At 47.0% G+C, this 19,865-nt stretch overlaps 1 protein-coding gene across 1 annotated transcript in view; it reads left to right on the top strand.

The window, feature by feature from the left end:
- Positions 1 to 268: 268 nt before the first annotated feature.
- prkd2 (protein kinase D2) overlaps positions 269 to 19,865 on the top strand; it is an 81,754-nt gene continuing 62,157 nt past the window's right edge. Inside the window, exon 1 of the mRNA XM_068019002.1 lies at positions 269 to 664. The gene's annotated coding sequence lies outside the window, so the exon portion shown is untranslated. The remainder of the gene's footprint in view (positions 665 to 19,865) is intronic.

Raw genomic sequence — 19,865 nt, 5'->3', positions numbered from 1 at the left:
CAGTGCAATTAATCTGGAGGAGACAAAATCTCAACTGAGTGTGAGAACTAAGAGCAGGTCCGCCCTGTCAGCCTTCATTGGCTGCTACAGACAGTGGGGTGAGGACAGGAACACAGTTTTCTGATTGTCTGGAGCTCTGTCTATCAAACGGTGGGTCCTTCCCCCCTCTGTATAATGAGCTAATAAGTTATTGAAGGAGTGAGAGAGGGGTAGGTTGACAGACAGGGTGTTTCCTGTTTTTGTATTTGACGCCATTTGTTGCTTTAACTATCAAAACAGAGTGGATTTCATTTAGAGTGTGCAGAGGGAAGTCTGTTGGCAAAGAAAAGTTTGGTTTGATGTAGTTTGAGGCTGTCTCTGAAGTTTTCTTAGGTGAATTTCTCCCTGCCTTCCAGTCCCCTTAGTCTTTGTGACCACTCTCCTGCCTGTCTCTGGGTTCCCTGGCACTAGGGGTGCCAGTGATGAGTTCTGTACCTATTGCCTGTCCCACTAGCTCCGCTACCTGCCTGGGACAAGGGGCCAGTAGCCCCTACCCCCCAGGCTGCCCGGGGACCTCCTTCATCATTCAGATAGGGCTAACCAGGAATCAGTGCTGCTGCCAACTTACGGGGACAGCACCTTAGCAAGAGTCAAAGAACTCGCCTGCTCTATCGTGGACCAGAAGGTAAGAAAGCAATCTACTTTTACAAGGGATGAAAAGTTTGAGAAATAAGCGCATTTGTATGAAATACATTTTTTTGCAACTTTGGACGAGTTAATTTCACTTTTTGAAACTTTTTGTTTCAAGTAAGAGGATTTTTGTTGCACCCCACTTACACGCAATCAACCGAAGTTTATGAGTGTGTGATTTGGGATCTTGCTGTGCCCTCTATCATCAGCGTGTTTGGCTGCAAGCTATCACCTCCACTTGATCGCAAGGTCTTTAAGCGAGGATCTGATTTGATCTGTTAGGGAATGACTGAACATTGCAATCACTCCGCCAGTCATTTGAAGATGTAAACTGTGTGTGTGTGTTTTTTTTCCCCAGTAGTTCCATATTTTAAAGCAATTCATTCCCAACCTTCGCCAGGAATGACATTTAACTTCAGATTTTCCTAAGGTCGAAGTCAAGGATTTGAAATGGAAAGCTTGTTCTAACTTTTTAAGCAGTGTAATTCATGGAGAAATATCTTTCCTGGCACCTGATTTATAAGTTTCAAAAGTTCATTTTTAAGTCTAACGAGTTACATTTTCACATTCAACTCTCTGAGAATCGCATGCTGCTTTTTTGAGAGTGGGTTTGGGGAAAGCTTTCGAGTTGAGTGGCTGCTTTCTTGGTCTGCTGTGAAGTCAGTGTCTGGGTGAATTCTGAGTTGTCTGGAGGAGGAAGAGGTGAGGGGCATTAGACTGGGTGTCGATGATGAATCTCTACATTCAATTGACATTCAGTTGAGGTTCTGAAACGTGGGTTGCCACTGGCCCGTCAAGCCTGCTTTGCCATTCAGTAAGATCATGGCTGATCTGATTACTCCACATTTCCACCTACCCCTGATAACCTGTCAGCCCCTTGCTTATCACAAGTCTATCTACCTCTGTCTTTAAAATATTCAAAGACTCTGCTTCCACCACCTTTTGAGGAAGAGAGTTCCAAAGACTCACGACCCTCTGAGAAAACATCTCTCCTCACTTATGTCTTAAATGGGCGACCCCTTATTTTTTTATCAGTGACCCCTAGTTCTAGATTCTCTCACAAGATCCTTTCCACATCCACCCTGTCAAGACCCCTCAGGATCTTATATGTTTCAATCAAGTCACCTCTTACTCTTCTAAACTCCAGCGGATACAAGACTAGCCTGTCCAACCTTTCCTATAAGACAACTCGCCCATTCCAGGTACTAGTCTAGTGAACCTTCTCTGAACTGCTTCCAATGCATTTACATCCTTCCTTAAATAAGGAGACCAATACTGTACAGAGTACTCCAGATGTGGTCTCACCAATGCCCTGTATAACTAAAGCATAACCTCCCTACTTTTGTATTCAATTCCCCTCACGATAAAAAAGATTTTATTAGCTTTCCTAATTACTTGCTGTATCTGCATACTAACCTTTTGCGATTCATGCACTAGGACACCCAGATCCCTCTGCATCTCAGAGCTCTGCAATCTCTCACCATTTAGATTAAATCATAGAATGGTTACAGCACAGAAGGAGTCCATTCGGCCCATTGAGTCCATGTTGGCTCTCTGCAAGAGCAATTTAGCTAGTCCCTCCCTTTCCCCGTAGCCCTGCAGATTTTTTTCTCTTCGGATAATTATCCAATTCCCTTTCGAAAGCCACGATTGAATCTGCCTGCACCACAGTCTCAGGCAGTGCATTCCAGATCCAAACTTTAGTTTTAGTTTAGAGATACAGCACTGAAACAGACCCTTCGGCCCACCGAGTCTGTGCCGACCATCAACCACCCATTTATACTAATCCTACACTAATCCCATATTCCTACCACATCCCCACCTGTCCCTATATATTTCCCTACCACCTACCTATACTAGGGGCAATTTATAATGGCCAATTAACCTAACAACCTGCAAGTCTTTGGCATGTGGGAGGAAACCGGAGCACCCGGAGAAAACCCACGCAGACACAGGGAGAACTTGCAAACTCCGCACAGGCAGTACCCAGAATTGAACCCGGGTCGCTGGAGCTGTGAGGCTGCGGTGCTAACCACTGCGCCACTGTGCCGCCCAAACTATTCACAGTGTAAAAAAAAAGATTTTCCTCATGTGGTTCTTTTGCCAATCACCTTTAAATTTAAAGTAAATCCTAAATATTACTTTAAAATTTAAAAAAACACGCAAATAGGACCAGGAATCATAGCCATAAACCGGTGAGGAGTGCATTCATGAGACACCGAAAACTGAATCCCTCATACAAAATAGAACAATTACTGGGGCCTCACAATGGAAATGAGGATTGAAGGGCAACTGTACGGCGGCCAATGAGGATGTTGGGATGGGTCAGGGGGCATTCAAAGTGCAGGATGGGAGAGTTAGGGGACTGGAAGGGTTAACTTCAATAATGAGCACCGGGCACAGCCCTGCTGCAGCTGTTGATCCAGAATGTACAGGGCTGTAGTCTGTCATCTTTCTCTAAGATAACTACTTAAAAAAAAAAATGATAATTAGCAAAAGAGGCAGAAGGGGAAATGAGATAATTTTTTTAATGCAGCGAGTTGTGATCTGGAGCGCACTGTCTGAAAGGGTGGTGGAAGCAGATTCAATAGTCACTTTCAAAAGGAAATTGGATAAATAGTTGGAAAGGAAAAATTTGCAGGGCTATTGGGGAAAGAGTGGGGGAGGGGGGGGAGAAGTGGGACTGATTGGAAGACATGATGGGCCAAATAGCCTCCTTCTATGCAGTCTGATTCTAATAACTGTTACCTTCTTTAAAACAACTGCTTTAGCCTAAATTAATGCAATGTTTAAAGATTTTTTTTCTGTTTTCTTGATAAATTTCCTTTTAGGCACAGATCCTTATAAGTTTCTGGCTGCCCTCACAAACCTTTCCTCCTGCTTATGTGAGTCTAGATGGTGAGCATGGGCAAGCTATTCAACTATGGCACTTAATTTAGCACCTTATTAACCATCCTCTGGGTTTGCCAACCAAGAAATTATTTTAGAGCACTATGCAGGGAAACCTCAGTCTAACATCTCATCCGAAAGACGGCATCTCTGAGAGTGTGGTGCTCCCTCTGTGCTTGACCCTCTGGCAGTGCGGCGCTCCCTCTGTGCTTGACCCTCTGGCAGTGCGGCACTCCCTCTGTGCTGCATTGGGAGTATTCATTCAGATTATACGCTGAAGTCACTAGAGTGGCACTTGATCACATGACCTTCTGTCTCGGTGTGGGTGCTACCCGCTGAGCCACAGCTGACACAAAAGGGCAACACAGTTGTGTCTGTGTGTCTTGCTCTCACTCTCGCTCTCTCTCCCTGCCCCTCTCTGCCTCTCTTTCTCTCTCTCTCTGCCTCTCTTTCTTTCTCTCTCTCTCTGCCTCTTTCTTTCTCTCTCTCTCTCTGCCTCTCTTTCTTTCTTTCTCTCTCTCTGCCTCTCTTTCTTTCTTTCTTTCTCTCTCTCTGCCTCTCTTTCTTTCTTTCTCTCTCTCTCTCTGCCTCTCTTTCTTTCTTTCTCTCTCTCTCTCTGCCTCTCTTTCTTTCTCTCTCTCTCTCTGCCTCTCTTTCTTTCTCTCTCTCTCTCTGCCTCTCTTTCTTTCTCTCTCTGCCTCTCTTTCTCTCTCTCTCTCTCTGCCTCTCTTTCTTTCTCTCTCTCTCTCTCTCTCTCTCTGCCTCTTTCTTTCTCTCTCTCTGCCTCTCTCTCTGCCTCTCTCTCTGCCTCTCTTTCTCTCTCTCTCTCTCTCTCTCTCTCTCTCTGCCTCTCTTTCTTTCTCTCTCTCTCTCTCTGCCTCTCTTTCTTTCTCTCTCTCTCTCTGCCTCTCTTTCTTTCTCTCTCTGCCTCTCTTTCTCTCTCTCTCTCTCTGCCTCTCTTTCTTTCTCTCTCTCTCTCTCTCTCTCTGCCTCTTTCTTTCTCTCTCTCTGCCTCTCTCTCTGCCTCTCTTTCTCTCTCTCTCTCTCTCTCTCTCTCTCTCTCTCGCCTCTCTCTCTCTCTCTCTCTCCGCTCTGCCTCTCTCTCTCTCTCTCTCTCTCTGCCTCTCTTTCTCTCTCTCTCTCTCTGCCTCTCTTTCTTTCTCTCTCTCTCTCTCTGCCTCTCTTTCTCTCTCTCTCTCTCTGCCTCTCTTTCTCTCTCTCTCTCTGCCTCTCTTTCTCTCTCTCTCTCTGCCTCTCTTTCTCTCTCTCTCTCTGCCTCTCTTTCTCTCTCTCTCTCTGCCTCTCTTTCTCTCTCTCTCTCTGCCTCTCTTTCTCTCTCTCTCTCTGCCTCTCTTTCTCTCTCTCTCTCTGCCTCTCTTTCTCTCTCTCTCTCTGCCTCTCTTTCTCTCTCTCTCTCTGCCTCTCTTTCTCTCTCTCTCTCTGCCTCTCTTTCTCTCTCTCTCTCTGCCTCTCTTTCTCTCTCTCTCTCTGCCTCTCTTTCTCTCTCTCTCTCTCTCTGCCTCTCTTTCTTTCTCTGCCTCTCTTTCTTTCTCTGCCTCTCTTTCTCTCTCTCTCTGCCTCTCTTTCTCTCTCTCTCTGCCTCTCTTTCTCTCTCTCTCTGCCTCTCTTTCTCTCTCTCTCTCTGCCTCTCTTTCTCTCTCTCTCTGCCTCTCTTTCTCTCTCTCTCTGCCTCTCTTTCTCTCTCTCTCTGCCTCTCTTTCTCTCTCTCTCTGCCTCTCTTTCTCTCTCTCTCTGCCTCTCTTTCTCTCTCTCTCTGCCTCTCTTTCTCTCTCTCTCTGCCTCTCTTTCTCTCTCTCTCTGCCTCTCTTTCTCTCTCTCTCTGCCTCTCTTTCTCTCTCTCTCTGCCTCTCTTTCTCTCTCTCTCTGCCTCTCTTTCTCTCTCTCTCTGCCTCTCTTTCTCTCTCTCTCTGCCTCTCTTTCTCTCTCTCTCTGCCTCTCTTTCTCTCTCTCTCTGCCTCTCTTTCTCTCTCTCTCTGCCTCTCTTTCTCTCTCTCTCTGCCTCTCTTTCTCTCTCTCTCTGCCTCTCTTTCTCTCTCTCTCTGCCTCTCTGCCTCTCTCTCTCTGCCTCTCTGCCTCTCTCTCTCTGCCTCTCTGCCTCTCTCTCTCTGCCTCTCTCTCTCTGCCTCTCTGCCTCTCTCTCTCTGCCTCTCTGCCTCTCTCTCTCTGCCTCTCTGTCTCTCTCTCTCTCTCTCTCTCTCTCTCTCTCTCTCTCTCTCTCTCTCTCTCTCTCTCTCTCTCTCTCTGCCTCTCTTTCTCTCTCTCTCTGCCTCTCTTTCTCTCTCTCTCTGCCTCTCTTTCTCTCTCTCTCTGCCTCTCTTTCTCTCTCTCTCTGCCTCTCTTTCTCTCTCTCTCTGCCTCTCTTTCTCTCTCTCTCTGCCTCTCTTTCTCTCTCTCTCTGCCTCTCTTTCTCTCTCTCTCTGCCTCTCTTTCTCTCTCTCTCTGCCTCTCTTTCTCTCTCTCTCTGCCTCTCTTTCTCTCTCTCTCTGCCTCTCTTTCTCTCTCTCTCTGCCTCTCTTTCTCTCTCTCTCTGCCTCTCTTTCTCTCTGCCTCTCTGCCTCTCTGCCTCTCTCTCTCTGCCTCTCTGCCTCTCTCTCTCTGCCTCTCTGCCTCTCTCTCTCTGCCTCTCTGCCTCTCTCTCTCTGCCTCTCTGCCTCTCTCTCTCTGCCTCTCTGCCTCTCTCTCTCTGCCTCTCTGCCTCTCTCTCTCTGCCTCTCTCTCTCTGCCTCTCTCTCTCTGCCTCTCTCTCTCTGCCTCTCTCTCTCTGCCTCTCTCTCTCTGCCTCTCTCTCTCTGCCTCTCTCTCTCTGCCTCTCTCTCTCTGCCTCTCTCTCTCTCTCTGCCTCTCTTTCTCTCTCTCTCTGCCCCTCCCTTCGTGTGAGTGGTTAACCAATCTGTTTCATTTTTCGCACAATGATGTGGTTCAAACTTGGTGGAAGGGAGAAAGGGCATAGACCAGAGACAAGATCGGCAAGATCCAAAATTCCGATCTGCCACCTGCCAGCTGGCCCAAGTAAACTGAATCTTCTGCATGCCAACTGGATTTGAAATTTACGCTGATTTTTTTCCCATGCCCCATCAAATGAATTGCGTTTATTGATAACATCTCCCTGGAGGCAGTGTCACCATGTGCTGGGGAAATTTGCATATGTCACTGTTGTGTTCTGGAATTGCTCGTGTCTTTGTCTGAGCTATGCAGGGTGGGACCTCTATTATGTACCTCACAAAAATTTGCATTGCTGTAGCACCATTTCAGGGCCTCGAGTGCTTCAAAGCCAATTGAGTATTTCTGAAATGTTGTCACTGTTGCAAAATTTGGAATTATCAACCAGGTTATCTCTCAGCAGAGCGAACTAACCAAGAACAGACTAGGGACTAAACCTAGAACTTCCCTGATCACAACTGTGGCTCAGTGTGTTGTGAGTCAGAAAGTTGTGGGATGAACTTCCAGTCGCAGTCAAAAGACTTGAGCATATAATCTAAACTGACATTTTAAGTGTGGTACTGAGAGGGCGTGTTGTACTGGCAGAGGTGCCATCTTTTAGATAAGATGTTAAACCAAAGTCCTGTCTTCCTTCTCGGGTGGTTGTAAAAGATCCCAGGTGACTTAGATGGCTTTAATCCTGGGCAGAAGGAAACTCACTCATTAGGGACTAGTTGGGGCAGTGTATTGATCCTGCAAGTGACTGGTCTACCCATTGGGTCTACTGGTTTTCTAAAAGTTTGCTTTTCTAGTTCTAGCTTGGGTTGTATCTGACATTGAGTCAAAAACAGGAAGAAACAGAACCTTGTTAATGATCTGGCTGTAACTGTAACCATGCAGTCACTTGGTTTAGTTAACGTATTAGTAGCAAAATGCTGTATTCACACTTTCTAACCTGTGGCCCCCAGAATTGTTGCCTCTTGTGCTTCCGTGCTTGGTGCCAGCTGTGGCTGCGTGATATCAGTCTCGCCTCTGAGTCAGAGCAGTTGTGGGTTTGAAATCCCACCCCACAGACTTGGTCACGCAATTGAGGCAGCTGCTGCCAGCGCAGTACTGAAGGAGTGCTGCACTGTCAGAGATGCTGTCTCTCAGATGAGCCCTTAAACCGAGGACCCGTCTGCCCTCCCAGTGCCGTGGAATTTTTTTTTTAACGCCCATCTATTTTGAAGAAGAGTGGTGGGGGGAGGGGCAGTGTCCTCGTGGCTATTCATCCCTCAGTTACAATACCTGGTCATTATTGCATTGCTGGTTGTGGGATCTTGCTGTGTGCAAGTTGGCTGTCATGTTTTCTGTATTGCAACACTTCAAAAAGTATTTAATTGGCTCTCAAGTACTTTGGGACATCCTGCGGTCGTGAAAGGCGCTATATAAATGCAAGTCTTTTTCTTTCTTCATGGCTTTGTCTGGCCATGAGATGTAGATTTTAAGATGGGATTTAATGACTTTCCCTCGCCCTTGTTAACCTGTCAGCAAAAGAAGTGAAGAGCACGTTCAGCTTGCAGAGGGATAATGAAGGAGCCCCCTGTTAATTCGAAATGTGTGTCTATCAACTGGGCCTTGTGATGGTGCTCTGATCCCTGGGTCAGAAGACTATAGGTTCAGGCTGAACTGATGGACGTGACTTCATGATCTAGGCTGATACGTTGGCTGTGCTGGACAGGACATGAAACTGACCGTCGCCCTGTTCAGCTGGACAGACGATCCCGACAACCGGAAGTTCTGCCAGTGGTTTCCCCGTGGCCAAGACCACCAAAGCAGACCACCTCATTGTCAGTCTGGGATCTTGCCGTGCTCAAGCTGGCTACCTTTTGAAACGACATGAGTAATTCTGACGCTGAGAGGCTGTTTTCCCCCCCCCCCACACCCATGGCTGGAGAGTCTAGAATGAGGGCCATACTCTCAGGAAAAGCTGTCAGCCATTTAGGGCTGAGACGACGATAAAACTCTTCGCTCGAGGTTGTGAATCTTCGGACTTCTCCAGCCCAGAGAGTTGTGGACGCTCAGTCGTTTAGCATATCGAAGACTGAGATTGATAGTATCTGGGAAAAAAAACCTAAGGGAATCGAGGGACAAGGTGAGAAAATGGAGTGACACTGGGCTACAGGAAAGGAATTCTATCTGGGGGTGATTGAAACTTCAGTTGCTATTATCTCTGCTGGTCCTGGATCTAGAACCACCAGTGCTTCACCGTAGTCCAGAATGTTAACCACTAGCCACGTGGCTAATTACATTTCTGATTAGCAAATAAAGACGTGAGCAATAGACACAGTTGTTAGATTCTCTATTTAAGAGCGTGCACAGACACAAAGGGCCTAATGCTCTCCTCTGCGCTCTAAGATTCAATTCTATATTTGCACAGTGTATGCAGGTGAACTTTAACCTCTGTGTTTGTTGATAAAATGGTAAAATGAAAAGTAAAGTGTGAGTGATCACTGTACTGTCTTGATTATTGACTGCTAAGTAAATATATACATATGAAGTACTTTCTCCTGTATTGAGAGACTGTATGTAAGCTGTTCTCGACTAAAATCGGCACGTGTGGCTAAAAAAGTGTTAGCGTAGCCTCACCTGCAGCGAGTCTGGATTTCTATTGGAAAGCAGTGCCCGAGTGTTACATCCTGGGCCATTTGATTTACAGAGACTGAAGAAAAGAAAGACTTGCATTTGTATAGCACCTTTCTGGACCTTGGGCCATCTAAAGGCGCTTTACAACCAATGAAGTGTAATCACTGTTATAATGTAGGAAATCTTCTTTGGCCTCCTTATCTCGAGAGACAATGGGTAAGCACCTGGAGGTGGTCAGTGGTTTGTGGAGCAGCGCCTGGAGTGGCTTTGAAGACCAATTCTGGAGTGACAGGCTCTTCCACAGGTGCTGCAGAAAAATGTGTTTGTCGGGGCTGTTACACAGTTGGCTCTCTCCTTGCGCTTTTGTCTTTTTTCCTACCAACTACTAAGTCTCTTCGACTCGCCACACTTTAGCCCCGCCTTTATGGCTGCCCGCCAGCTCTGGCGAACGCTGGCAACTGACTCCCACGACTTGTGATCAATGTCACAGGACATCATGTCGCGTTTGCAGACGTCTTTAAAGCGGAGACATGGACGGCCGGTGGGTTTGATACCAGTGGCGAGCTCACTGTACAATGTATCCTTGGGGATCCTGCCATCTTCCATGCGGCTCACATGGCCAAGCCATCTCAAGCGCCGCTGACTCAGTAGTGTGTATAAGCTGGGGATGTTGGCCGCCTCGAGGACTTCTGTGTTGGAGATACAGTCCTGCCACCTGATGCCAAGTATTCTCCGGAGGCAGCGAAGATGGAATGAATTGAGACGTTGCTCTTGGCTGACATACGTTGTCCAGGGCTCGCTGCCATAGAGCGAGGTACTGAGGACACAGGCTTGATACACTCGGACTTTTGTGTTCTGTGTCAGTGCGCCATTTTCCCACACTCTCTTGGCCAGTCTGGACATAGCAGTGGAAGCCTTTCCCATGAGCTTGTTGATTTCTGCATCTAGAGACAGGTTACTGGTGATAGTTGAGCCTAGGTAGGTGAACTCTTGAACCACTTCCAGAGCGTGGTCGCCAATATTGATGGATGGAGCATTTCTGACGCCCTGCCCCATGATGTTCGTTTTCTTGAGGCTGATGGTTAGGCCAAATTCATTGCAGGCAGTCGCAAACCTGTCGGAGACTCTGCAGGCACTCTTCAGTGTGAGATGTTAAAGCAGCATCGTCAGCAAAGAGGAGTTCCCTGATGAGGACTTTCCGTACTTTTGGACTTCGCTCTTAGATGGGCAAGGTTGAACAACCTGCCATCTGATCTAGCGTAGCCTCACCTGCAGCGAGTCTGGATTTCTATTGGACAGCAGTGCCCGAGTGTTACATCGTGGGCCATTTGATTTACAGAGACTGAAGAAAAGAAGGACTTGCATTTGTATAGCACCTTTCTGGACCTTGGGCCATCTAAAGGCGCTTTACAACCAATGAAGGGTAATCACTGTAATAATGTAGGAAATGCAGCAGCCAATTTGCACATAGCAAGCTCCCACAAATAGTATTATGATAATGACCAGATAATTTTTTTTTGTGATATTAGATTGAGGGATAAATAGTGGGCAAGAAACTGGGAAATAACTCCCCTGTTCTTCAAAATAGAGACGTGGACTCTTTGAAATTCAGCTAAAAGAGCGGGTGGGGTTTCAAGTCCCATCCAAAGGATGGTGCCTCTGACAGTGCAGCACTCAATCCCTCAGTACCACACTGGAGTGTCAGCCTGAATTTTGTGCTCGTTCTCTCGGAGTCTGCCTTGAGCCCCCGACCGTCTGACTCTGGGTGAGAGTGTGGCTAACTCAGCCATGGGCTGAAACTGTTGAGTAATTTTGAACTGCGTTTTTATTGCACGAGATTCCTAGGTTTTTCCAACCGATATTTTCGGGATCGAATCCACAATTCTGTCCATTGTTCTAGTTTGGTGGAAACTTTATTTCTTGGGAACAGTGCTGGAATTATTCTCTCCGGATGCAAGCCTGGCTTGTAAATCCAAGAGATAATCATGGCATTGTGGGTGAAGGTGGGGCTTGCACAGTTCAAGGAGATGCCAGGAAAATTTATTGCATTTTACTGAAATTGTACTAACAACATGGAATACGGACCATTTTAATTTAAGCTTATGTCCCCCCCCCTCCCCCCTGTTGCTAGGAGAGCGTTTTGTCAATGTTAGGATTAAGGCTTATGTTTGGGTGAAAGAAAAACGACTGTTCAAGTTTAGACATCCATTCTGTCTATATAAGGAGGCAAGATGTTCATCTGGGATGAGCAGTTTGGCTGCTATACTCAATATTTTGTTGATTGTAAGAGCTTTGGTATTCATGGTGTGATAGTTATGAGGGCAGGAGCATTCCAGCTTACGGCACAGAAGGAGGCCATTCAGCCCATCGTGTCTTGTGTCGGCTGAAAAAACTAGCCGCCCAATCTAATCCCACCTTCCAGCACCTGGTCCGTTGCCTTGCCGGTTACAGCACTTCAGGTGCATGTCCAGGTACCTTTTTAAAAGAATTGAGGGTTTCTGCCTCCACCACCATTCCTGGCAGTGAATTCCAGACACCCACCACCCTCTGGGTGAAAAAGGTTTTGCTCATGTCCCCTCTATTCCTTCTACCAATCACCTTAAATCTGTGCCCCCTGGAATTGACCTCTCCGCCAGGGGAAACAGGTCCATCCTGTCTACTGTATCTAGGCCCCTCATAATTTTGTACACCTCTATTAAGTCACCCCTCAGCCTCCTCTGTTCTAAGGGAAAAAACCCGAGCCTATCCAATCTTTTCTCATAGCTGCAACGTTCTTGTAAATCTCCTCTGTACTCCCTCCAGAGCAATTATGTCCTTTCTGTAATGTGGTGACATACTCCAACTGTGACCTAACCAGTGTTTTATACAGTTCCAGCATTACATCCCTGCTTTTGTATTCTATACCTCGGCCAGTAAAGGAAAGCATTCCATGTGCCGCCTTCACCACTCTATCTACCTGTCCTGCCACCTTCAGGGACCTGTGGACATGCACTCCAAGGTCTCTCACTTCTTCTACCCCTCTTGATATCCTCCCGTTTATTGTGTATTCCTCCCTTTATTTGCCCTCCCCAAATGCATTACCTCACACTTCTCCGGATTGAATTCCATTTGCCACTTTCCCACCCATTCAACCAAACCATTGATATCATTCTGGAGTCTACAACTATCCTCTTCACTACACACAGCCAATTTTTGTGTCATCAAATTTCCCAATCATGCCTCCCACATTAAAGTCCAAATCATTAATATATACCACAAACAGCAAGGGACCCAACACTGAGCCCTGTAGAACGCCACTGAAAACAGCTTTCCATTCGTAAAAACATCCGTCAACTACTACCCTTTGTTTCCTGTCCCTGGGCCAATTCTGGATCCAACCTGCCACATTCCCCTGTATCCCATGGGCTTTCATTTTACTGACCAGTCTGACATGTGGGACCTCGTCAAATGCCTGACTAAAATCCATGTAGACCACATCCACTGCACTACCCTCATCAATCCTTCTAGTTACTTCCTCAAAAAAAACTCAATTAAGTTAGTAAGACAAGGCCTTCCCTTAACAAATCCGTGCTGACTATCCCTGATTAATCCATGCCTTTCTAAGTGACAGAATCTATTCTGAGGGACAAACAATTTACCCACCACTGAGGTCAGACTGACCGGCCTATCCATCACACCCTTTTTAATCTTGGTTGATACTTCCCAGTGCAGTACTGAAAAAGAATGCTGCACTGGCAGAGGTGCCACCTCTCTAATCAGAAGCTAAACCAATGCCCTGTGTTCCCTCTATGGTCCCGCCATTGGTCTTTCCGCAGCCAATCAGACGGCAAACTGACTTTCCTTACTTAATTGGTCAATTCTTGACTGTCAGTCAAATGGCATCTTTGTTCTCCCCATCTCCAATATTTTTATAAACAGAAGTCCTCCCCAAAGAAAAAATGAGGGATAAAACGCTTTTTAATGTCCTATGACTTTTCTTCCTGGATTTTTCTCACAACAGCGTCCTTGAGATTAATTCTCAATTCCTGGAGCCTCCAGACCAAAGCTGGCAGGTTTGCAACCCTTGGCTGTAAATCTGCGAGATGAGTGTACAATGCCCTGCCCCTAATAAAAGGCTGTTGTCATGCTCACCGTGTATGTATTTCTGGTACATACCTTTTTGTTTGCCCTTTTTGTATAATAGCAGAACACCATGACCCAGAGCTTGCCCTCCTATCCATTTCAGAGTAAATGCTACAGCATTATCATTGCATTCCCCTTCCTGTTTGCTCCTTTTTTTATCTGAGTACCTTTTTGCCGTTTCCAAAGCTGCTTTAATGCAGCCAGAACGGAACAACATTTGGTAGCACAACTCTATCAAGGTCTTTGACCGAGGAACTGTTACCAGTGGCAGGAGGGTTGGTAACCAGAGGACGCAGATTTAAGACAATTGGTAAAAGAGCCAGAAGGGGGGGGAGATGTCCAAGTTTTTTTTTAACGCACCGAGTAGTTGTGATCTGGAACGCGTTGCCTGAAAGGGCGGTGTGAGCAGATTCAGTAGTAATTTGCCTTTATATGTTGGCTTCCACAACCTCAGGACCTCCATGAAGCGCTTTACAGCCAATGAAGTACTTCTGAAGTGTAGTCACTGTCGTAATTTAGGAAACGCACAGCAAGATCCCACAAACGGCGACGTGATAATGACCCGATCATCTGTTTTTCTCTTTTAGTAATGTGGATTGAGGGATAAATATTAGCGAGAGCGCTGAGACAGAACTCCCCTGGGGCGGCACAGTGGTTAGCACCGCAGCCTCACAGCTCCAGGGACCCAGGTTCGATTCTGGGTACTGCCTGTGCGGAGTTTGCAAGTTCTCCCTGTGTCTGCGTGGGTTTCCTCCCGGGTGCTCCAGTTTCCTCCCACATGCCAAAGACTTGCAGGTTGATAGGTTAATTGGCCATTATAAATTGCCCCTAGTATAGGTAGGTGGTAGGGAAATATATAGGGACAGGTGGGGATGTGGTAGGAATATGGGATTAGTATAAATGGGTGGTTGATGGTCGGCACAGACTCGGTGGGCCGAAGGGCCCGTTTCAGTGCTGTATCTCTAAACTAAACTAAACTAAACTAGTGCTCTTCAACATAATGCCTTGGGATCTTATTACACCCATTTGAGACTGCAGACAGGGCCTTGGTTTAACGTCTCGCCTGAAAGACGGCGCCTCTGACAGTGCCTTTCTGAAGGAATGCTGCACAATCTCGATGCTGTATTGGAGTGTTGGCACGGATTTATAGACTCTAGTCCTGGAGTGGGGCTTGAACCCACAATTTTCAACTGAACCTAGCTGGCGCTTGCACTGGTCGAAAAACACCTCTAACTTTTTTTTTCTTTCATGGGATGTGAGCGTTGCTGGCAAGGCCACCATTTGTTGCCCTTGAGAAGGTGGTGGTGAGCTGCCAGCTTGAACCACTCTCATCCTTCTGGTACAGGTATACTCACAGTGCTGTTAGGGAGGGAGTTCCAAATTACAATGGTGTGTGGCTTGGAGGGGAACTTGCAGGTGGTGGTGTTTCCATGCACCTGCTGTCCTTGTCCTTCAAGGTGGTAGAGGTCGCGGGTTTGGAAGGTGCTGTCAAAGGGGTCTTGGTGAGTTGCTGCACTGCATCTTGTAGATGGTACACACTGCTGCCACTGTGCACTGGTGGTGGAGGGAATAAATATTTAAGGTGGTGGATGGGGTGCCAATCAAGTGGGGTGCTTTGTCCTGGATGGTGTCGAGCTTCTTGAGTGTCGGAGCTGCAGTCATCCAGGAAAGTGGAGAGTATTCCATCACACTCCTGACTTGTGCCTTGTAGATGGTGGACAGGCTTTGGGGAGTCAGGAGGTGAGTTACTCGCCATCGAATTCCCAGTCTCTGACCTGCTCTTGTACGTGGCTGGTCCAGTTAAGTTTCTGGTCAGTGATCACCCCCAGGATGTTAATGGGGGATTCAGTGATGGGAATACCATTGAACGTCAAGGAGCGATAGTTAGATTCTCTCTTGTTGGAGATGGTAATAGCCTGGCACTTGAGTGGCATGAATGTTACTTGCCACTTATCAGCTCAAGCCTGGATGTTGTCCAGGTCTTGCTTCATTATCTGAGGAGTCACGAATGGTGCTGAACACTGCAATCATCGGCGAATATCCTCACTTCTGAGGAGTGAAGATCATTGAAGCAGCTGAAGATGGTTGGGCCTAGGATATCACTCTAAGGAACTCCTGGAGCTTAGATGTTTGCCTTCTTGAGTTCAGCTCTATTTTCTGTCCACATTTGGACCAAGACTGTAAATGAGGTTGGGAGCCAAGTGACCTGGCAGAACCCAAACTGCTTGATAGCACTGTCAACAACACCTTCCACCACTTTGCTGATCGAGAGTAGACTGATGGGAGTGTAATTGGCTGGGTCGGATTTGTTCTTTTTTGTGAACAGGATGTGCTTGGGCAATTTTCCATATTGTAACTGTGTACTGTAATAGCTTGGCTCAGGGTACAGCTAGTTCGGGAGCACAAGTCTTCAGTACTGTTGCCGGGATGTTGTCAGGGCCCATAGCTATTGCTATAGGTGATTCGTTAAGCCTTTTACCTGGGCTAGTGATTGACTAGAATCTCCCAAGTTGAGTGTTAAAGCCCCCCCCCCCTTTGTTGAAAATGTAACTTTGAGTCCTGCCTTGAAAGTTGGAGTTTTCTTTCTTTAAAGGGTGTGAATTCAGTCCTCTTTCATGATGAATTTCGTGTATGTCCCTTTTAAGTTCACAGGCAGTAAATTTTATGAGGTGAATATTATCTGCATATACAGGAGGTACTTAAAACTTCATCATTGAAGGTAAAGCACTTTGCTTAATATTTAACCCATGGGATTGAAAGCAAACTGCATTTCACCCCCCCCCCCTCCCCCGGCCCCCCCAGCAGCCATTGGATTCTTGCCAGGTTGCAGCAGCTCGATGCCCATCCTGTATCTAGCCCACGTGGTTGGTACTGTGTCCGAGCCTGGGCTATTCGACTACAGAGGGCATCGTGGCTGTGCCCCATTCTGTTCTTGCTGGATGCAGGGTCTCTGGGTAGTGATCAGCAGACAGAACCCCTGAGCTGATCTTCCACTCCATGAACTGGGGTGGCGAGGCTGAACGTGGCAACCCGCTGCCGAGGTTGTTGATTTGCTCGGTGCGGATCAGAATTTGAACCCGTGACCCTGCGCACCCCCTCTGGTGGGGACGTTTCTAGATCTTGTACTCACGTCTGCGACGGCAAAGCAGGAGGTGAACCAATAGTGACATCCTAGTCTGCACTGTCCAGCTCGTGCCTCCATGCTGCTTTTTAGCACTGGAAATGATGAGTGGCTCCACGTGTTACACCATTGTGGTAGCATAATGGTCATGTTACTGGACTAGTAATCCAGAGGCAGACTGCTAATCCGGAGACGTAGGTTCAAATCCCACCATGGCTGGTTGCGAAATGAATCCAGTTAATTGAATAAATGTGGAATTAAAAGCTGGCACCAGTAAGAGTGACTGGGTTGTTGTAAAAACTCAATTGGTTCACTCACTTCCTTCAGGAAAGGAATTCAGCCATCCTTATCCAGATTGGCCTAAGTGTGGCTCCACATCAATGTGGTTGGCTCTTAATGACCCTGTGAAATGGCCTCGCAAGCCTCAAAGGCGGCTCAGCACCACTTTATCGAGGACAGTTAGGGACGGGTAATAAATGCTGGACTTAACAGCGACGCCCACATCCTGCGAATTGATAAATTAAAACAAAAATGGGATTTTATCGAATCTCTCGAGGAAGCCGAACTTGCGAGGATTTGAAAAGCGTCAAATGTGCAGCAAGTCTTGCTATCCATATGTAAGGAACGGGCCTGCAACTTTAATAGTGCCTTGCGTGAGCTCGGGATGTGTCAAAGCATGACACAGCCAATTAAGTATTTTTTTTTTTTTTGGAGTGCAGTCACTGTACGGGGAGGGGGGGGGGGGGGGGGAAATCCCACAGCATAAATTCTAAAAAGAGCACAAGAATTCTTCTCGGTCTCCTGGCCAGTATTTATCCCCCCAGCAGCATCGCCAAAGCAGACTATCTCACTGTTATCACATTGCTGCTTGTGGGATCTTGCTGTGTGCAAATTGGCTGCTGGGATTCCCACATTACAACAGTGACGACACATCTTCAAAAGTATTTAATTGACTGTAAAGTGCTTTGGGAAATGCTAAGGTTGTGGAAGTGTGACAGAAATGCAAGTCAAATTTTTATGACTGGAAAATTGGTCAAATGGGTATAAAACTCTAACAGGATTCAACAGAGTTTAGTGTGTTTGGGTTAAACTCTGACTAGTGGTTGATACTGAGGAGAAAGCAGAACTGTGTCCTGGTTTTAACTTTCACTGTTGCATTCCTATGAAGGGGGGAGTTGTGGAAGTGTTTGTTTATGGTGGTCACTTTGCAGAGACTGCACTATACAATATTCTGCATTCCAGGCTGCGGAGTTTCACTGGAGACTGTTAACTCCTGAGAGCAAGAAACTAAGCCAGAATTTTCACTGCAGACAAAAGTGACCTTTTATAAGGAATAACTCTAGTTTGAATACAACCCCCTGAGGGAGTGGACTTCAGTTTTTCAAATACAAACTTCTTTTGTGGTTTGAGATTTTACTTCGCTCAAAAACTCTACTGTCTGCTCCTGTCGAGCAAGGTATTTCACTGATGAGGAGAATGCAGGTGAATATGGTGCTTTTGGCTCCGTCCCATTGAGCCACGCACAGACCAGGAAGGCTTCAGGCTCCAACCCCCGGCCTGTGCCGAGTTGATGACAGATGTCAGCCAGAGCTGGTGGTCGAGGTGCCCGCAGTTGGCCTCTGTATTGGTGACTCGGGATTCGCCCCGGGTGCCTGTTCCCGATTTGCTGCAGGAAAGGGTGGATGTTGTGGGGAGGGAGACTTGATCAGGCTCATTTGTGATGCCCCTGTATAGTTGAATAGGAGTTCCTGATGCTTGCTGTCGAGGCTCATGAGTGGCCACTTGAGTGAGGTTTTGGAGTGGCTTGTCCCAGAGTACCTGTAATTGTCAGTGTGTTAGAGGGAGGATTGGCGGGAATAGAGAAGGTGAGAAAGAGGAAATACGATCAGGAAGGGGTAGTGGGACTAGTGGACTATACGCCTTTTGCATGGTAGCAGAATGCAGGCCCTTCTGGTGTATGAACTAAGAGAGTACATTAATGTAATGTGCACTTTCTATTCTATTTTACAGCTCAGCAGGGTTTTATTGGTGTGTGTCTTGAGGCAGTGCAGTGAAAGGTAAAAGAACCCTTTTATATTCACTGCCTGCAGTTCCTCTGCATTACTGGGATGTAATTTTAGCTCTTTCTACTTCGGCGGCTGTGAGGTTTTTTTTTGTCAGTTTTATCCTTTGCTGGGATGTGATTTTTATGGGAACCTCTGGGACCGTTCCCAAGTGGCCATTGCTTCATGTGCCAGTCCCAACGTCGTATGGCGGGAAACTATTTGACTGCGGAAGGATGGCGTCATATCCAGGTTAACCCTGCCCTCGCCCCCCTCTTCCCAACTTGTGTGGGAGAGCCGTCAGTAGATCAGGAACCCTGCTGATTCATTTCTTCCCCTGTTTTCCTTAACTTGGGTGTATTGATAACAAATATTGGACTCCTAAAATCCTGACGTTTTTTTTTCTTTTTTAGCAGTCCTCGGACCTTCCTGTTCTCTTTTGTCTCTGGTACTCACTGAGCCGTTTGTAGTCGCTAAGTTTTATTTCACGCTGATGCACTCCTGAATCGAGCCTTGCTGTACAGTTCGTGAGTCAGGCAGGGTGTATGTCTGTCTGACCTTACTGGTATGGGTAGCTCTTCCAGTAACTCTGTGTGGGATAGCTGGAGGCTCCATGGGGACGACTTGACCTCTGAATCTCTGTCTGAGCCACTTGCATGTTTAACAGATGGCTTCCGTGAGGTTTGAGCAGTGAGTGTTTATGTACATATAAACAGTGCAACCTGCCTGGAAGAGGCAGGCAATTATTCCATGGAGCCTTACAGCACAGAAACAGGCCCTTCGGCCCAATGCGCCTGCGCCGACCATCAAGCACCCGTCCTAACTAATCCCGTTTCCCCGCACTTGGCCCAAGGCCTTATATGTTATGGCGTTTCAAGTGTTCATCTAAATACTTCTTGAATGTCGGGAGTGTTCCTGCCTCTACCACCTCTTCAGGCAGTGTGTTCCAGATTCCAACCACCCTCTGGGTGAAAAAATTTCTCCTCAACTCCTCTCTAAACCTCCTGCCCCCTAGTTATTGACCTCTCCGCTAAGGGAAAAAGTTTCTTCCTATCTATCCTCATAATTTTGTATACCTCAATCAGGCCCCCCCCTCTCCCCCTCAGCCTTCTCCACTCCAAGGAAAACAACCCCAGCCTATCCAGTCTGTCTTCATAGCTGAAATGCTCCAGCCCAGGCAACATCCTGGTGAATCACCTCTGCACCCTCTCCATTGCAATCACATCCTTCCTACAGTGTGGTGACCAGAACTGTACACAGTACTCCAGCTGTTTTATACAGCTCCATCATAACCTTCCTGCTCTTATATTCTATGCCTCAACTAATAAAGGCAAGTATCCCATATGCCTTCCTAACCACCTTATCTACCTGTGCTGCTGCCTTCAGTGATCTGTGGACAAGCACCCCAAGCTCCCTCTGATCCTCTGTACTCCCTAGGGTCCTACCATCCATTGTAT

Source organism: Heterodontus francisci, chromosome 40, assembly GCF_036365525.1.
Source record: "Heterodontus francisci isolate sHetFra1 chromosome 40, sHetFra1.hap1, whole genome shotgun sequence".
Lineage (NCBI taxonomy): Eukaryota > Metazoa > Chordata > Chondrichthyes > Heterodontiformes > Heterodontidae > Heterodontus > Heterodontus francisci.
This window is presented reverse-complemented; position numbering and strand designations above follow the sequence as displayed.